Consider the following 20,763-nt stretch of genomic DNA (forward strand, 5'->3'; position numbering starts at 1 on the left):
TTGGGGATGAAAGTAGTAAGAGTTATATGTCAACTTACACATGACCCCAGTAGGATCACAGCAATCTAAATGACATCTCAAGGAGAGGAGGAGAATGAGATCAAATGTTTGTATAGTCATCCAGAGAAGAATCTCAAAGTACCTTCAAAAGGAGGCAGTGGAATACAACAAAGAAAGAACTCCAGTCTCTTGGTGGACTCCAGGGTGGGTGGGTGGGGGGATGGAGGAGGGGAGGAATTAAAGGAGGATGGAGAAAGAGTTGCACAAGCTGGGCAGGCAGTTTTCAAGGATAGACTCTTATGAGGTCACAAAACCATTCAGAGCATTTGAGTCTAGAAAAACAAAGATTTGGATCATCATAGGGCATCTGGGGGATGGGGAAATCCAAGAGGAGCTTCAGTGTAGAGAGAATGATGTTATTCCCTTTTGAGTTCCTATATTCCATGATGATTTCTAAATTATAGAATTTTTTAATCAATAAATGAATGTCATTCATAGAACTTTAAAATATAGAAATTACACTCCAGTACTACCTATGTGGCCTGGAACAGGTCCCTTCTCCTCTCTGGGTCTCAGTTTCCTTCTCTGTAAAATGAGATTGGCCTAGATCTAGACCCTTGAAGTCCCTCGTAGTTCTAGAGTTACCTAGCATTGATGTATGTCAAATAGAGACCCACGGTAAAAGAAACAAATCAAGAATCAGGGCTACCCAGCCAGAGGGTGAGAGCGAAGTGCCACTGCTCCCCAAGTAACTGGACATTGCCCTTTTGTCCTCCAAGGGCCCAAGGGCTTTACCTTAAAACCCTGGGATTTCTGTAAATAGCTGGGTGCCCATTTCACACTTCTGCCATCATATTGGAGGACTTCAACAGACATGTTGACTCTCCCTCAAACACCCCGAACCCATATTTATTCAAGCTCTTTACTTTCCATGAGCTATTCCTCTACCCTACATCAACCACATATGCAAAGATGGTCGTACCCTTGTTCTTGCCATCAAGCAGGTACCATGTCCATGTTCAAGAATGCTGAAATTCCCTTATCTATGACCTATAGGGTTTCCACATCTCCCTCGGCCTTCCCTTACCGAACTTGACTCTTTATCTCCATAGTGATCTTCCATTCCTTGACCCCTCAGTTCTCTCTCAAGTCACACCCCTACACTCTTTCCTCTTTTCCCTCCATCTTGATCCCTTGGAGAACTGGTTCAATTTGTCCTCTTTTCTTGAGTTCCTGGCTCCTTTATCATATTGCTAATGGTGGTCTACCAAGCTTCAGCCTTGGCTCATTCCAACGATCAGTCCATTTGATGTACATGCTTCTGAATAAAGGTACAAAAAAAATCGCTCAATGTTCTGCTTGTGCCTTTATGTTACACAACCTCAACTGGGCCCTGATTGCTGCTAGGTAATTCTTCTGTAGAAGGATCCCTTAGCAGCTCACTACTCCCTAGTGGCTCTCCCAAACCTTTTCATTCCTCTTCAAACTTCCATGGCTCTCCCTCTCCCTCAACCCTCTCAGCTAAGAATCTGTTTTATTATTATTACTATTTTTCAATGACAGGCCAAGGTAGTTTTCAACATTTGTTCATTTGCAAGTTTATGAGTTCCCCATTTTTTTACCAGCCTCCCTTCCTTCCCCCCCTCCCCATGACAGCATGATCTGGTAAAAGTTGTGCAATCCTGCTTAACATAATTCCATATTAGGCATGATGTAAAAGAGGAATTAGAACTAAGGGGAAAGAAAACCATGCGAAAGAGAGAAAGAACATGGAATTTTAAAAGGTGAACATAGTAGGCTTTGCTCCCCATTCAGATTCCATAGGGTTTTGGTTTTTTCTGGATGTGGATGGCATTGTCCTTAACAGTTCTCTCAGGATTGTCTTTGATCAGTGAACTGCTGAGCTCAGTTAAGAATTTTGCCTCATCTTTTAAAGGGAAAAATATAGGCTATTCTTCATGAACTCCCATTTCTCTTTTCCTCATGGCCTTTCGCTCAGGTGTCTTTTGTCACTGTTCTCTACTTCACCCTTGCCTCACAAGAGGAAGTGACGATTCCTTGCCAAGTCTAACCTTTCTATCTCTCCTCCTTGAGACTGGCCCCTGTGACACCCCCCACTTAGCGCTTACTTTAAATCTCTCCCTCTCACCTGGCTCCTTCCCTATTCCTTCTCAATCTCCTTTGTTGGATCCTCAGCTAGATCCCTTCCCCTAACTGCAGGAACCCCACAGGGTCCTGATTTGGACCTCTTTCTCTAGACAACTTCACTTGATCGTTTCAGCCGTTTCCATGAATTTCATGACCATCTCTGTGCTAATGATTCTCAGAACTAAGGGTTCCACTTGACCTCCAGTCTCTGAATCTCCAGTGGCATTTCAGACAGCTCAGCCAGATGGCCAGTAGGCACCTTAAACTCAACAGGCCCTAACCCCTCCCCGATCTTCAGAACTTCCTTATTATTATGAAAAAAGGCAGTACCATTCTCCCCGGCCCTCATCAGGATCACAACCTAGGGGTCATTCTGGACTCCTCACTATTTCTCAACCCCTATATCCAACCTATGACCATATCCTGCCTATCTTGCCTTGGCAACATCTTTCAAAAGCTTCCCCTTCTCTCCTCTGACACCACTTTGGGGAAGACCTGCATCACCTCAAATCGGGACTATTGCAACAGCTTGATAGTGAACCCACCTGCCTCAAGTCTCTCCCCACTTCAATCCTCCATTTACCACCAAAGTAATTTTCTTGAAGCACAGGTTTAATCAATTTACTCAATAAACTCCAGTGACTCCCTGCTGCCTCCAAGATCAAATTAAAAAAAAATCTACTATTTGGCATTCAAAGCCTTTCATAACCTATTCACTACTACTTTTCTGGTCTTCATTCACCTTATGCCCAAAAAATGTAATCTTTGATCCAGTGACACTGGCCTCCTGATTGCCCATCTCTCAGCTCTGGGGGTTTGTTCTGGTTGTCCACCATGCCTGGAATGTTCTCCCTCCTCAACTCTTCCTTTTCTGACCTCTCAAGTCCCAACGAAAATCCCATCTTCTATAAGAAGCTTTATTGAACAGCTCTTAATTCTAGTGCCTTTCCTCTGCTAATTGTTTCTTCTGTATCCCATATATAGCTTGTTTACTTATATAGTGTATATATATATATATACATATATGTTTGCTTGTTGTCTCACCCATTAGATTGAAAGCTCCTTGAGAACAGGGATGGTATTTTACCTCTTTTGGTAACCCCAGAGTTTAGCACATCTGCCTCATAAAAGTTGACTATTATTGACTTGTCAAGAGATTTTAACCAAAGTCTTTGTACCTGGACCCAGTTTAAAAGTAAGTCAACAGCACCTGCCCTTTTCTCTGAAGATTGTTTAAATTAATTTGTTCGTTTTTCCAATTATATGTAGAGATAGAATAGCAGGTAATCTGACATAGGTCATACATGTTCAATCATGTTACACATATGTCCATGCCGGTTATGCTGTAAAAGAAGACTCTGAACAAAGTGGGGGCAAAGTAGGAGAATAGAAAAGCAAGACAAAAAAAAGTGAAAAGTGAAAACAGTATGCTTTGATCTGCATTCAGACTCCATGTTTCTTTTTCTGGATATGGATGCCATTGCAGGTCTTTTAGAATTGTCTTGAATCACTGTATGGCTGAGAGAAGCTAAGTTCATATGATTTCATTTTTAAAAGTTTCTCATTAAACTAAGCAAGATTTCTTTAGACCCCCACCCTCACCACTTTCAAACAGCTCCATCTTGACCCCCTTAAGACACCCATTATCGCCACCCATTCACACCTTATCACCTTTTCAGCTTGATCTGCTAAGGCCCCAGGTGGCCCAAGACACACCTGGAGGTGGGAGTGGGAATGCAGAGAGGTGGCAGATCATTCTGGTTGACTTGGGGCAAGTTTTCATTTCTCTCTATTTTGGGTGGGTGAAAACTTATTGACAATAAGTCTAGGCTCTTCCTGACTTCTTTCCTTCTTTCTCTTTCCTTTCTTTTTCTTTTCCTCCCACCTTTTCTTTTCTCACTTCTACCCTCCTTTTTTCTCCTCTTCCTCCTTTCCCCCTACTTTTCTTTGCACCTCACTTCTTCCCTCTCTTTCCCTTCTCACCTTTTCTTTTCTCATTCTTCCTTTTCTTCTTCGCTCCTTCCATTCCCTTTTCCTCTTTCCTTCTTTCTCTTTCCCTTTTTTCTCCCCCACCTTTTCTTCTCTCAATTCTATCCTTTTTTCTCCTCTTCCCCATTTCTACCTCCTTTTCTTTGCATCTCACTTCATCCCCCTTTCCTTTCTTGCCTTTTCTTTTCTCTTCCTTTTCTTCTTCACTCCTCCTATTCCCATTTCCTCTTTCCTTCTTTCTTTGGCCTTCAGTTTTGCTTTTCTCCTAATCCTCTGTTTTCTTTCTCCCCACCTCCCCTCACCTCAGCCCATCCTGTGCTATAAGAAAAGATCTGGGACCACTGGGGATCAAGGTGAAACTGAATCCCAGTCCCTCCGAAGGGCAATAATGAAACAATCGATGGTGGAAGAAAAATGGTTCCAGTTTTTTCTTTTTCCTCACCTCAAGGTCAGGCCAGTCTTCTTCAAGCTGGAACCTCACCAAGAGTTGAAGTACACCCACAGATCATTGGTCCCTCACCCTAGTCAGAGCGGGCAGGAAGGCTGTGATAACTCTATAACTGCTACCTCCTAAAGGGTAGGTGCTGGGCCAACACCCTGACCAGCTGCACTTCCCCTGTAGGTCTCTCTTTCCAAGATTCCACTTACAGGTCTGAGCAGTAAGTCTGGTAGAGGGGCCAGCCAGGCCAGGGGAGGCCACCCATCTCAAGGGAGATCAGAGGCTCGCTTGGCAAAGCAAACCACATTTAACTACCTAACTGGGTCCAGAAGTGAGTCGACTTCCTTTCTCTGGCAGCTAGGAGGGAAGTGACACTCCTGGGTCCGGAATCATTGACTCGCCCCATCTATCCAATGGCCTCCTGCTGTACTTTTATTTCCTGGGCTAAGAGTAGTTCCAAGTCACCACTTAGACTGGGTAGGGGGCTGCAAAGGGTGCTATGCTTGATGCTCACGTGTGAACTTGGAGAAGACTTGTGGCAGAAGCATGGGGAGCCCTTGCCCCACTGAGACTATACATTTTGCTCCAGGGATGACCATTGGAGTGGACACCGAAGTCCCAAGTCCCCTTTCACTAGTGACATGGGCCATGCCCAGCTTCTACAACTGTAAAGCAATTTGACTTTTTCTAACCACACCAGAACTAGAAATAGTCTCATGTTGAGCAGACAGGCATAAGGGAAGGGAAGGAGTTGCCAAGGTCACACAGAGAATAAATGACAGAGCTGGGATGTTAACCCAAGAGTCAGTTCTCTAACTTCTATCATGTGGTGCAATGGAAACGAGAGTTACATATAGAGTCAGAGGACCTGGGTCCAAATCCAACTTTTACCACTTACTACCTGTCTCTGTGACTCTGGACAAATCACTCCATCTCTGTGTACCTCAGTTTTCTCCCCCCCCCCCAAAGAAATGAGAAGAATGTACTAAAAGGTTATTAAAATGCCTTCCAGCTCTGAATCAGTAATTTATATCTTTTGAACTGGAAGATTTTTGAAATCAAGACCAATTTCATTTTTATCCTTGCATTCCAAGTGACTAGCAAAGAGCCTAGCAACCTAGTCGGGGCTGTCATTTCAGTTGTACCTCATTCTCCATGACCCTATTTGGTGTTTTCTTGGCAAAGATACTAAAATAAGGGAAAGTGGCATCAGTCGATTGATTGATGCCACTTGGCCTTATTTTAGGGTTGTGGAAACTGAGGCTCAAGGGAGATAAAGTGACTTGCCCAAGGTCACAGAGACAATACATAGCAAAGCCAGGAAGGTCATAGCCTTTCAGTGCTTGAAAACCTTGCTTTCTTTTTCCCACTTCAATCTGGCCCTCCCAGGAAGGCACAGCTTGTCCAGTGCTTACTCCCTTTTAACAATATTTGGATTAACCTTTTATTTTCTTGGTCCCAGAGGATAGAACAATGAATTCTAAGTCAACATTGCAGGGAGATAGATTCAGGTTTAAGGACAGACTTCCTCCTAATTCGATGTAAGAGACTGCTTCAGAGTTGGGCAACTCCGGGTCACTGCAAGTAGGTAGGATGAGCATTTGTTATTAGTGGGGGGTTGGATTAGACAGCCACTGAAGTACCTTTCAACTCCAGAGGCTCCTATACAGGTGACCTTGAGTAAGTCATTTCCTTTCCCCTGGATCTTATATTCCTCCTCTTTAAAAGGAGGAGATTGTATTAGATGGCCCCCACCCCAGGGTCCCTTGCAACTCTAGAGCTAGGATCTTAGGTGTGTCTTTGGAGAAGTCACTTCCCCTTCCTGGGCCTCAGTTTCCTCCTCTGACAAAGGATATTGTACTAGGTGCACTCTGAGGTTCCTTCAGAGTGACAGTCACTTCACCACTCTGGTAAGTTCTAGCCACATAAATGTCCATTGTTTATCCAGCTCTCCCTCAACGTGCACATGGATACTTAGAGACCAGGCTCCCCACTGATCTCCATCCAAATAAGGAAGGAATTCCCCTCAAAATTCATAGAAAGAATGGGAACCCCCTCAACTTCTTGCATATCCACAGAACCATTGGCACACACACACACACACACACACACACACACACACACACACACACACACACGTTCCTATGGAACCCTCTCTCTGCTTGGAAATGAGTGTTTGAAGCAAAAACCCCACACTACCCTGGCCCCAGCCAAGTCTGCCAATGGCAATATTTATTAAGAGGTGAGTTCTTTTGGAATCTAGTATGTGGATTCCAAAGCAGTGGAAAGATGGGCAAAGGCATCATCAGGCAGAAATGTCTTCTTGTTAGAATACTCCCAGGAAATGAGGGCTTGGGGAGGGGGTTGGCACTTAGGGGGAGGGGGAAATCGGAACCTTGGAGGGACTATAGTCATCAAAAGAAAAGCCTGATTTGCCTAGCCCTCAAATCAGTTCTTAGAGAAACCTCAAATATGTCTGGGCAGTGAATGAGGTTCTGTGTAAGGAGCCCTGGGCTCTAATCTTAGCTCTCCCACTCATTTGTAATGTGTCTTGGTCTAATTGGAAGGGCTTGAGTGGATTCAGAAGATGGATGTTCAAGTTCCATTCTGAAGGATGTGACCTTGGGCCGGTCCCCTTCTCTCCCTGTGCTTCAGTTTCTTCTTCTGTAAGGTGAGGAAGTTGGACTAGAGGACATCTGATGGCCCTTCCAGTTCTAACCCTAGGATTCTATGTGTGACCTTGAGCCAGTGCCTTCCCCTTCCTGTGCCTCAGTTTCTTCCTCTGTAAAATCAGGTGGTTGGGCTAGAGGATATCCGAGGGCCCTTCCAGTTTTAACTCTAGGAACATATGAGTAATCTTGGGCCAATCTCTTCTCTTCCCTGAGGCTAATGGAAATGGTTTTTTTTAATTTTTTTGCCTTGCTAATACATGGCAAGAATTATTAGTATTATTAGAAGGGAGTTAGCACTGGACAAGATGTGCCTTCCTGGGAGGGCAAGATTGAAGGGGGGGGAAAGGAAGAAAGAGATAGTCACTAGATAATGTGGTGAATAAAAGGAAAAACAATTTATCAACCATTTGCCAAGCACAGTTGGAGAAATTGAGGATCAAGGAGGGGAAGGACTTATCCAAGGTCACACACAAGATCATAAATCAGAGGCCATCTAAGACTAATTCCTCTATTTTACAGTAGAAGAAACTGAAGCCCAGAGAGAAGAAGGGACTTGTCCAAGGTGACACAGTTGGCACATAAGCAGGAGAGACAACAGGCCAGAGGGAAAAGACTTCTTTCTTCCTAGCTGGCATAGCTGGAATTCGAACTAGGCCTTATTGCATAGTACAGTGCCCTTTCCTCTGTGTTATCCTGTCGCCTTAGTTTATTGAGGGAATTTGCCCATTAAAAACCATCCCTAATTTTAAAATGAAAGTCAATAGACTTCCATTTGCATAAATTCGCTCACTGGGTTGGAAACCATCCACTCCTGTCTCTACAGAGAGCCCATTCATAGCCCTGGGCATGCTGGCTGGTCTTAACTAAAGACTTAAGGAAAGTTTGAGGATGGCTGGGAAGCAGGTCAGTCCCCAGCTCAGACACTCAGACTGTTTCCCTGAAGCTTATTCCAATGATAGGCCCCTCCTCTCTACCTCACTACCCACCGACCTCAAACCTGACTCTGTAGCAGAGTGGCTCTGCCACAAGGAGAGACCCTGATGCAGTAAGCACCCCCCACGTGGGCTGGGCTACTAACCCAGAGGTCCTTATCTTCGGCCCAAAGATCTATTCTGACAGGAACCAGGAAACTCTCGGGGCCTTGCCCTTTGCACTCTTTCTTTGTAATCTCCATCTCATCCCTATCCAGTGACTCAATCAATGAAGGATAAAAAGTTCAGCTGTGTGAGATGCCGGGAATACAGAGAAATGAAATAGTGCCTGTCCTCAATAAGCTTCCATTCTCTACAGGAGAGGCAACAGGTGTGGAGAGAGTTATATGGGGGGGGGGGGGGGATGACTAATGTGGAAGTGTTTATATGGTTGCACATGTATAACCTGCATCTAATTGCTTACTGTCTCAGGGAGGGGGAAGGAGGGAGAGAGAATTTAGGACTCAAAAAACCAAAATGTTTAAAAATCGGTCTATATAATTTAAGGAAAATTAAACATATATTAAAAGAAAATATAGACAAGAGGGGCACTAACAACTCAAGACCATTTAACATCCCATGTGGGAGATGGAATCTGAGCTGAACTTTGAAAGGAACTAGAGATCCTGAGAGGTGGAGGTAAGGAGGGCAGGCACGGGGAAGAGGCTATGCAAGAGCATGGAGATGGGAGATGAAATGCCTTATGTGAAAAGAGCAAGAAGACCAGTTTGACCAGGACAAACAGAAGTCATGCATAATAATCCTGGAAAGAGAAGTTGGAGCCAAGTTGTGAAGGGTTTTAAAGACCAGACAGAGAGGAGTTTTGTATTTGATGCTAGAGGTAAAAAAGGAACCACTGGAGCTGAGTGAGTCAGGGAATAACACTGACAGATCTTTTTTTTTCCTGCTTTAGGAGGATCCCTTTGGTAACTGCATGGAGGATGGATGGTAGAGACCATGGAGACACAGCTGCTGCAGTTCAGAAATAACAGAGGACTGAACAAAAGTGGAAAGAGACCATTGAAAGACTTGCGGTTGGGGCAAGGAGGGGTGGCGGGGTGGGAGTGGGAACAGAATGGAAAGGACTTGGCAACTGGTTGGCTAGATGGGGGGATTAGCAAAGGGAAAGTCAAAGGGTGACTAGAAGTATGATTCTCTGAGCAGAGACAGAAAAGTTCCAAATATGGACAAGTTGGAGGGGAAGAGGGTGATCCTGAACTTTCCTGGTTCCTTTCCTGCTGCCCACAAATACCCCTGGGCCCCTACTGCATTACATTTCATGCTATCTGGTCTTGGTGTTTGCTCTATGATCCTGTTCATAAGACTGTATATAAGGTGAGGTTTTCTATAGAAGGGTTTCTTTTTATCTGCAAGGGCCCATCTAGTTCTGTGAATGAATACGAGCCTCTATTGCTTGTTGGAGAGTGCTTGCATACACGTTCACATGAAATTATATTAGTAAATTCCATTTTCTCCCTAATGACAGCGTCCATTCCCCACAACCACTATCCTGGTCAGGAGTGGCAATATGATGTAGTGAACAGAGAGCCAGTCTACATGGCACAGAGGATGGAGGGCTAGGCTTGGGGTTGGGAAGAGTTGAGTTTGAATCCTGCCTCCAGACACTTAGAACCTGTGTGACCCTGAGCAAGTCGCTTGATCTCTGTCTCAGCTTCCTCATCTATCAGAATGGAAAGATTAAGAACCTCCCAAGGTCATTGTGAGGATCAAATGAGATATCTGTAAAGAATCTGGCACACTGTATGTTGGTTACTTTCTCTTCAAGTTTCCCTTGTGAGACTTGTGTTACTCTGAGCAAGTGAATTAACCCCTGGCTGATCTAGGAGACCCCGATAATAGAAGGTGTCTCCCAACCTGGCAGTGGTGGAGGGAGAAAGGTGATCATGTTTGTCCTTTGTTCCTGAAGAAGACCATGACATCAGGAAGGTGATGTTATAATAATCAACTGAACTGAATTTGTGTGTGTGTGTGTGTGTGTGTGTGTGTGTGTGTGTGTGTGTGTTGGGGGGGGGAGCTGTATGAAGTCCCAGCCTCACTTTTTGCCCTGGAACTGAGTCCAGTGACCAAATAAGAATGAGGACAAGTGGGGATGAGTCTGGATTCGAGGTAATCAGGATTAAATGACTTGCCCAAAGTCACACAGCTTGTAAGTGAGGTCACATTTGATCTCAGGTCCTCCTGACTCCAGGGCTGCTGTTCTATCCACTGAGTCAGCTAGCTATCCTAGGGAGACAGCTAGCTCACCAAGGTAACTCTATACCAATGAAGTCCCCAGTCTAATCCAGATAGCTAGCTCATCACTCATCCCAGGAAGACTCCATTGTTCTTCTCACCCCACTCCCATGGTAAGCAGCCTCTTCAGGAAAATGTTATTGCTTAGCCCTACTGTTTGGCTTCAAACATCCAATCTGCTGGAAGAACCAACCTTGTTTTACAGAAGGTGACAGTAATCTCTACTCAGGTTCCTAGAGATTTCCTACACCTTAAAGAAGACATCCGAGAGAGGGAGGAGCTTGTCACTCCAACCAGCTCACTGGAATTCAGCCTCCTCGTGCCCCAGAGCTGAGACCTCTGGGTTATGAAGAGAAAGCTGCTTAGTAGTTCTGGGGCAAGCTGATATCTGGGGCTAACATGGGGGTTCACTTGTTTGGTCTGGGATCCCAGGCCTTTGAGGTTACCAGAGATTCTGATGGACACCTGGGAAGTATCCTAGCTCATCACTAACTCCCACCTGGCTACCAAGAAGGTTCTTCAGTAATGAAATCTGGGGGCAGCTAGGTGGCGCAGCGGGTAGAGAGCACCAGCCCTGGAGTCAGGAGTACCTGAGTTCAAATCCGACCTTGGGCACTTGATAGTTACCTAACTGTGTGGCCTTGGGCAAGCCACTTAGCTCCATTTGCCTTGCAAAAACCTAGGAAAAAAGTAAAGAAATCTGGACAAAAGAGAGATCTGTGCGTCTTTCCTGGTCTTGGTAGTTATCTTATCTCTAAATCTTTATATCAATAATTTTAAGTGTGAATTAATAAATGTGAGTAAGAAAATGATTCATACTAAATGAAATCTGTACTCTTTCCCCCAAAATGAGTCAGTGTGAATTTGCCCAGGGGCAAGGCGGGGGAGGAGCCCAAGGTCAGTCCTGTGGAGGCCTGGCTGGAAGGGAGAGGAAGGAAGAACATACTGGTGGCAGATACTCAGGGATAGAGCAAGGAGAGATGGGTGGGTGGGATGAACTGGGCTAAAGTCTCTCAACCTAGGGATCTCACCCTACCCAGTGGTGATGGCTGCAGTGGAGGTCTCTCCCCTGGTTCTTCTGTTTTTACTTGGAGGGTATTTTTTTGGGGGGGGGGGTAGAAGACTGGAGCTGAGGGGCAGGAAAAGATAGAATGCAGTGTTGTTAAGTTGTTTTCAGTCCTTTTTGAATTTTGGTGACCCCATTTGGAGTTTTCCTGGCTCAGATACTGGAGTGGTTTACCATTTCCTCCTCCAGCTCACTTCATAGATAAGGAAACTGAGTCAAATCGGGGGAAATGACTTGTCCAGAGTCACACAGCTAGTTAAAAATCTCTCCCCCTGAGCCACTTAGCTGCCCTTAGAGAGCACACTACTTTATAGTAAAGTTCATCTAGGTGTTTTTTTGCAATGTGGATTTCTTTCAGAAGTCTAATTTGCTTAATGTGAATTTACATAAATGGAGAAGTGCCTATACTTCCTACAATTGGCAGTTACGTTGGTGATAAGTGACTTCTACCTATGAGGAAGAAAAAAGCAGATCCCTAAATATGAGAGTCCTTAAGGCGCAGTCCTGAACCCTCTTTCCTCTCTACCTAGTGATCTTGCGATCTCATTCATTCCCATAGTTCAGTTTTCTTTTTTATGCAGACGGACAATCTAGGGAGCCTGTCCTAGCTTCTCTCCTGGATGCTAATCCAGCTTTTACAAATATTATCTCCCTTGATTTTCACATCAACCTTGTAAAAGAAGATGCTAATATTATTATTCCATTTTGTAGCTGAGGAAATCAAGGCTACATATGAGTTACTTGCCTTTCCCTGGTCACACCGCTTGTGTTTGATAACATCGGAACTTGTTCTCCTGATTATCGGGCCGGTTCTCCATTCACTGCACCACCTAGGTGCCTCCATCATCTATTGGATATCCCACAGGCATCTCAAACTCAAATTGTTCAAAATAGAAATGATTTTCTTCCCCCATCCCTTTCCCCTAAATCTCCTCTCCTTCTAACTTCCCTGTTTTGGATTATGATTATGGCAATAGCTTCCTAGATAGATCCTCAGCTTCTAAACTCTTCCCTTTCCAGTCTACAGGATCGTGGAATTCCAGATCTGCCCTAATTTTACAGAAGAGGAAACTGAGGTCCAGGGAGGGGAAGTAACTTGCTTGTGGCCACACAGGCTGCAAGTGACAGAAGTAGCATCTCAACCAAACTTCTAAGTAGAGTTACCTTTTGCCTATAGAGTAATTTGAAGACTATTCAAAGACCCTCTTGTCCCAAAGAACTATGAGCTTTCACTGGTTCCTGATCTCCATGAGAAGAATCATATCTTTTCCTTAAAATGCCATCTCTAAAAAAGCCTTTTTCAAATGGACTGAATGTTACGCCAGAGGGATTCCCATAATAAGGTGTTCATCTGTTATCACATTAGCTATGTTCATTTTCTAGCTTCCCCTGAAGAGAGGAGGACCCAGAACAAATGGGGAAGTTTCAATGGAGCAAGAAAGGTAGAAGTGAGTAGTCCAAAGCAAGAGATGCTGCATCATGTCATAGAAGTGCAGACAGAGCTCTAAACTTGGAATACAGAGCTCTGGGGCTGAACCTTGCCTCAGAAACTTGCCAGATAAATGAATGTGGCCAAGTCACCTTCTCTGCCTCTCTCCCTCTCTTTTCTTTTCTTCTCTATCCTCTTCCCCTCTCTCCATGTCTCTGTCCTCTTTCTTCCCTCTATCTCTGTCTCAGTCTCTCTCTATTCTCTTCTTTCTCTGTGTCTGTTTTCCTTCCCTCTCTGTCTCTCTATCTGTCTCTGTGTCTATTTGACTCCCTGTCCTCTCTCTTCCCTATCTATCCCTGTGTCTCTCCTCTAGTCTCTCTTTGTCTCTCTCTTTTCCTTCCCTATTTTCCCCTTCTAGGTTTCTGTCTCTCCCTCTTCCCTCCCTCTCTATCCTCTCCCTCTCTCCCTATCTCTTGTTGTCTCTGTCTCTCTTTCTTCTGCCTATCTCAGGCTCTCTCTGAGTCTCCTCTCTCTTTTCTCTCTTTTCCCTCCTCCTTCTGTATCCTCCCCTCTCTCCCTGTCTCTTTGTGTCTCTCTCTAAGTCTCCTCTCTCTTCTCTTTCCCTCTTTTTCTCTGTCTTTCTGTGTCTCTCTCTTTTCCCTCTATCCTCTCCCTGTCTCTCCATCTTTCTCTTTCTCCTCTTTTGGTGTCTCTCTCTCCTCTCTTTCTTCTGTCTGTCTGTGCCTCAGTTTCCAACTTTATTGCACTTCATTAGAAAGCCCTATAGGCCTGGCAAACTTTCAGGATTTCAGGGTCATATCTTTCCACATGACAGCCTCTGCTATCTGAACAGGAAGGGGAAAAAATATGTTCTGGAGGCCCAAGATGCCAACCGAGGGAGGGCTGCCACTGGGTGTCTGAGGTGACAGTGCTGGAAGGGACCCAAAAGGTGCAGAAATCAGCTGAAGAAACATTTGCTGCCTTCCCATATCTGCCAACTCAAGCTAGGACTGGAGGCGGGAAGCTACTCCCCCTTGAATAGAACCTATACACTATGGGCTCTGTTCTGAAGGGGTGGAGGGTGCTGGCCCCAGGGTTCAGGACTTTTCCAAATGTATATAAATCTTCCATTGCACGAAGGAAAACATTTTTAAATAACTGCCACTACTGGGCTGAGAGCTGATGTTCCAGGGATAGGGGCAACTTGCCAACAATAGACACTTGCTAAAATTCTTCTTGCCCCAAAATCCAGCTCAAGAACCATGTGCTCCCTGATCTTCCAACCCTGCAAGTGTCATCTCTATTTCCTGAAATAGCATGGCATGCTACAGTAGTAGAAAGAGTGCTACATTTAGTCAGAGGATCTGGGTTCCAATTCTGGCTACTTAGGGAACCCAGGGCAAGTCTCTGAGCCTCAGTTTCCTCTTCTGTAAAATGAGATGATTGAATTAGATAGTTTCTAAGGTCCCTTTTAGCTTTAGATTTATGATGCCATGATCCTAACCCAAACCTTGGGCAAGATGTTTCATCTCCCTGTGTTTTAGTTTACCCATTTGTCAAATGGGATTAGATTCAGTCAGGGGTTCTTAACCTTTTGGGTACTGTAGAAATTTTCAAGCAGTCTGGTGAAATTTATGCAATCCTTCCCATAATCAGTTAAATGTATAAGTGATATAGTATTAAAAATTGTATTGAAATAATTATCAAAATATTTACAAATAAAGAAAATATATATACCCCAGGTTAAGAATCCTTTTACATGATCTCTAAGGTCTTTTTTCGTCCTAAATTTATGATCCTTTGAGTTACTCTGGACAAGTCATTTCAACTTTCTGGGCCTCAAGTTCCTTCTCTGTAAAATGAGATGGGACAGGGTCAACTAGGTAGAACCATGGGTAGAGCACCGGCCCTGGAGTCAGGAGGACCTGAGTTCAAATTTGACATCAGACACTTAATGATTACCTAACTGTGTGATCTTGGGCAAGTCACTTAATGCCATTGTCTTGCAAACCCCCCCCCCCAAAGAAAATAAAATAAAATGGGAGGGGATAAAACTCGATGGCTTGAGGTCCTTTCCAGCTCTAGATCTTGGGTCCCATCATATGGTGAGAGTTAGGAGCTAGAAATGGGGGTCTAAGCAGCCTAGATGGCAAAGAGAGGAAGTTCCTCAACCAGCTGGCCCTCTGGGTCAAGGATACCCTGCTATCCATGCTAACCCTCCGCCCCAGTTTGGCAATTGAAAGACGGGAACTGCAAGGTAGGGGGATGACATTCCAGATGGGGCCTACCGGAGAGTAAAGGTTTGGCCTCTATAAATTGGCCCCTCTGTTCACTTGCAAAGATAAACAGCAGCCCTGCATTCCCCTTTGATTTATAGGGGGAGGGGGGAATCTATGAGAAGACAGGTTAAACCAATGGGATCGGGATCTCTCCCTGCACTCCCCCTGCTTTACATCCACTGAGAAACATTTTTGTGGGAGGAGATGGGAAGCCGATTAATTTTTGACACCATGTAAAAAACTGGTATTTCCTGCCCAAAGTCTAGGGCAGCCAAGAGTTTATAAATGAGTACTCTATAACATCTTTGTTTGGACATATGTAAGTTGCAGGCTGAATAAAGAAGCTTTGGTTCCTTATAGGAAATATGTCGTGCTAGGTAAATACAACCCAGAAGCAAATTCTAGGAGATCCAGGATTGCTGTGACTCTGGCCTCCTCCAAGTCAGCTAAGTATAAACTGCCTCCCTGAGGGCACTGGGCCCAGGGAGACCCAACGGGTTCCAAAGGAAAGGAAAGTTGCAGCAGTGGTGGAAATCCAAACAAAGACTCAGAGAAGCAACAGAACTGAGTTCGAAACGATTTCTTTTTCCCTAGGATTCTCTTCTCGGGGCCTCTGCTTCAGCCATTTTCTGTTCCATTTTCTCTTTTAAGATCCAAATTCTCCTTCCCCCAGAGATCCTTCATGATCATATTTCTCCTTTGAATTTGGTTTGTATCACATGCATGAGATCATAGAAGCATAGATCTGGAGGGAACATTGAGGCTAATGAATCCAACTTCCCCATTTTACAAAGTAGGAAACTGAGGCCTAGGAAAGAAAAGTAACTTGCCCAATGGCCCACAAGAGGTAAATGGAAGAGGTGGAATTTGAACTAAAGTCCTCTGCCTCCAAACCCAGTCTCTTAACCTTCCACCGCTACCATGCTGCCTCTCCACATTCACAGGATCTGACAGAATGTCACAACTGGAAGGGTTCTTAGAAAGCAGAAGGGTTCATCCTTCTGTCACAGAGAACAGCTGAGCTCCAGAAGGGCTGAGAATACATCACTAATTTTTGAAGCATACTCTCCATCCTGTGCTAACACACATACACACACTATACACACATACACATCACACACACCACATACATCTCACACATATACACATGCACACACCACACTAGCACATGCACACACATTGAATGCATGCACATCTTACATACATACCACACGTGTGCACACACAACGTGCCATACCCACATACATGTGGGTAACACATGCACATCACATGCCTGCAGCACACCATGCATGACACAGAGAGACACCGACACTCACACACCTCACTCACATACACATGCCACACACACACATCACATCACATACATGTGCACAGTACTCAGCTACCTGGGCCAGCTCAAGGTTCTGGCAAACTCTGTGGGCTCCTGGAGCTCTAGAGGTTAAGAAGTGACCCAAACCAGCACAAATGGTGAGCTGACTCAGGGCCCTAACAACCCTGGGAAAACCTTAGGACTCAACTCTGTTCAATATAGGGGCCATTTCTTTAAAATCATTGAAATCTTGTGTCTTTATAACACCTTCATTTCTAAATATATCCTTTCTGCTTCCCCCCTCACTCTCACCATCAATTGCAACAAAGAAGATAAAGGGAGAGGGAGACAGAGAAAAAGGAAGACACAGACAGACAGAAAGAGAGAACAGAGTCAGAGATAGACAAGAGAGATCCCCACACACACACACAGACAGAAACAGAGAAAGACACACAGATAGAGACACAGAGAGAGAGAGAGAGAGAGACAGAGAGAAAGGGACCGACATAGAGTTAGAAACATAGAGACACAGAGACCAACAGAGGAAGAGAGAAACACAGAGACAGAGAGAAAGAGACAGGCACAGAGACAGATAGAGAGAGACACACAGAGACAATGACAGAGAGACAGAGAGAGACAAAGGCAAACAGGGAGACAGAGAGCAGTTCATCAAAACTAAAAAACATCTAGTCACTTACATCTGCCAATTAAGTAAGGAAGTTTATTTTTTCCTCTTTTTTTGAGAAGGACCTCAGAGACCATCCACTTCAACTTTTTATGGATGAGGAAACTGAGACCCAGGAAGAAGAAGGAACTTCTTCAAGGTCACTCAGCAAATCAGCATAAGAAGCAGATTTGGAATTCTGTTCTCTCACTGCAGAACCCTAGAAGAATGCTCTCCCCGCACCCAGCCTCCCCTCAGGTTTAGTCAGCAAAGGTTCACCAAGGATGCTCCAGGACTCTGTCTGCTTCCTTTGCTAGGAAGTGGACCATTTCAAGGAGCTTTTTCTGACCCATGAGGTCAACAGGCATGAGAAGTCTGCTAGACCCCAGAATGGGAAGTCGATTGGATATTCAGCAGCTGACTCAGATTGGATAGTACATGGGGAGGCCTTGCTCTTACCCTTTGGCACCATCAATTTGCCACACCCAAAGCAGAATTTCTATTCACACCTCACAGAAAGAGGTAAGCTTATCCTATTGGCAAGGCAGGGTCCCCTACTGAATCAGTGGCAGCTGGGGGGGGGGGAATAAAAGCCCAGGTAGCCCACTCCTCACCCAGACTCTTAGTCTCAGCCTTCACTGGCAGTCAAAAGTGCCCACAATGGCAGGCAATACATATGGCACTGTTGACTTAGACACTAAGTTTTCTCCTCAGCCCTCTCCTGACTCTCCTCTCTAGGCTTCCCCTCTCTATTTGTTGGGATCTATTTTGCTAATTTTTAAAAAATGGAAAAATTATCTTTAGGAAAATTTCCCCCAACAAAGGATGTTGAGGGATTTTCAGTTTGACCATCTGTGCCCACAAAAATAACCCAACTTCATCTTTCCAAAATGATTAAATGGTGCAGTTAGGTAGAGCAGTGGGTAGAGCTCTGGCCTTAGAGTCACGAGGACCTGAGTTCAAATTTGGATTCAAACACTTGCTAGCTGAATGATCCTGGGAAAGTCACTTTCCCTCAATTGACTTCAAACAATCAAACTAAAGGGACAGAGTTTCTTCCCAGGATTTAGTTGCACCCATGACTCTATCTGTGCTATTCATGTCCCCACCCCCACCTCCCAGTCCCAAGTGAACAGTAGACACCCATAACTTTCAAAAGATGTTCTAAAAGGAATGGGGGAAAGGGCTAGAGTGCTTAAAGTATCAACATCAGTTGGTCAGTAGAATAATTCCCTAATATTTTCCCCAAATGACTTAGGGTTCTTAAAAATGACTGAAAAAGAATCGATCAAAGTCTCCTCTTTGTAATTTCTCCAAATGAATGATTTGGTGATTTGCTAATGGACACACCTAAGGAAGCTAGAACAAAGCCAAAGACACAGTTGCTATATCCTGAGAAGGTTTACCGAAGGACAGTTGTGGGGCCAGCAGGGGTTAGAGGGGAGTGTGGCTACTCAGATTAGGGCTAAGCCTGAATCTGAGGTGGGTGCTTGCTATGATCTGAGCAGCAAAATGGTCTAGACTCCCAGAACCTGTGGCAGGCTGTAACACCAAGCAAGTGGCATTCCCCAAAACCCCTTTACATGAATTAGTCATCTTTATTAGAGGGTTGGGGGATGGGGGCTCCTGGCTCTCATAATTTGGGATTTGACTGCTATGGAGATAGCATCTTAGAAGAAGTGGGTATCCTGAATATATGATGGCTTAGCAAGATTTTTCATTCTTCACCCCATGGCTTCCAAATGGCATTTTGAAATATGTCCTTTCTGGATCAGTGCATCTATACCCCCCAAGGTCCTAGACCTGCATCTGACAATTGTGCACCCATGAGAAGTGTAGACAATGAACAGACAACCAGGAGGGATGGGGAAGACCCTTGAGCTGAGCCTAGAGCTAGAGAAGGGCTTTTTAGAAACTGTCCAGTCCACCTCCCCTTTTTACAGAGAAGGAAAATGAGGCTTGAGGAAGGCAACACAGAGAGTGCTAGGTCTACAGGTGGCAGATCCTTCAAAAGCCAGCTAGTCTAACTTTGCAATTTGCAGGCAGGGAATTTAAAGTTCAGAGAAGGGAGCTGACATGGTCACCACAGGCTCTGAGACTATCTAGTCCAACTCTTATTTTACAGAGAAAGAAACTGAGACCCAGGGAGGAACGTGAGTCTTCCATGATTACACATAAGCTCCTAGAACGAGAGTTGGAAGGGGCCTTTGAGGCCATTCAGTCCAGTCCCCTCATTTGACAGAGGAAGAAACTGAGGCCCAGGAAAGGGAAGGGATTGGCCAAAGTCACACACACACACACACACACACACACACACACACACACACACTTCTACATCTACAACTGGAAGAACCTTCAGATGCCTTCTAGTCAAACTCCCCCATTTGACAAAAAAAGGGGCAGAAAAGGAAACTGAAACCACGACGGCAGTAAGTCCCAGGCAACGTTCAAACCCAGATCCTCTGAAAGTAGAGTGTGTGCACTAAGTTGACCAACAGGCCTACTTCTTTTCTTTCCATGGAGGCCTGCCATGATGCGGCCTTTCTTCCTTGATACCTACTCCCCTAAAATAAGTTATCCTCTGTGGCAGAAACTACTTGTCTCATGAACCAGCTTGGGAGTTATGAATTCTGGATATTTATTGAATGTTATGTGATCATTGTATTGTATATGTAATCAAAGTGATCATGATTACAATCATGAATCAGGATTTTTGTGAATTTGGGATGAGTGCTGCTTCCTGTAACCCAGTGCTGTGGAATGAAATAAAGGTTCGCTGAAGTCTGCCAAAAAAGGAAAAAAGAGCCAACTATCATTTGTGTGTATATTACAGATAACCTAAGGTTTCGTTGACCTTGGTGATATCTTTGAGAAATCTTGACATCAGGATGAACTACTCTTTTCAAATCGCTGCTCAAGAATATAGGCATGTCTATATCTTTCCCCCATATCTGGCCAACATTAAATTCTCTTCTTTTAATTGTGCTGGCAGGATCAGTTTACTATAGTTCCCAAAAGCATCACAAACACCAACAAAGGAAATAGCTATACCCACAAGAGGTTAAGGATGAGATAATGAAGAATAGAAGAAAGAGGGCTAAACTCTGGGTTAGAATCAGACTCTTCTCAATGCTTGTGTGATCTTTCATTTTTCTAGGCCTCAGTTTCCTTTTCTGTCTCTCTCTCTCTCTGTAAAATGAGGAGGTTGGACTATGTGGCCTCTGAAGTCCCTCCCACCTCTAAATCTAATATCCTTATGTGTGTGTGAGAGAGTTTGGACAAGTCCCTTTCCCTCCCTGGGCCTCAGTTTCCTTCTCTGTAAAATGAAGCAGTTAAACTATGTAGCCTCTGAGATTCCTTCTAGCTATGGATGACTATAGCCAAGGCTCTAGGCTCCTCCCCAGGCCTCAGTTTCCTCAACTGTAAAATGATAGTTGGACTTCAGGCATTTTTCAGTCATGTTCAATTCTCCATGATGCCATCTGAGGTTTTCTTAGCTAAAATAGAGCATTTGCCATTTCCTTCTCCAGCTTATTTTACAGAT

This window comes from Macrotis lagotis, chromosome X (genome assembly GCF_037893015.1).
Source record: "Macrotis lagotis isolate mMagLag1 chromosome X, bilby.v1.9.chrom.fasta, whole genome shotgun sequence".
Taxonomy (NCBI): Eukaryota; Metazoa; Chordata; class Mammalia; order Peramelemorphia; family Peramelidae; genus Macrotis; species Macrotis lagotis.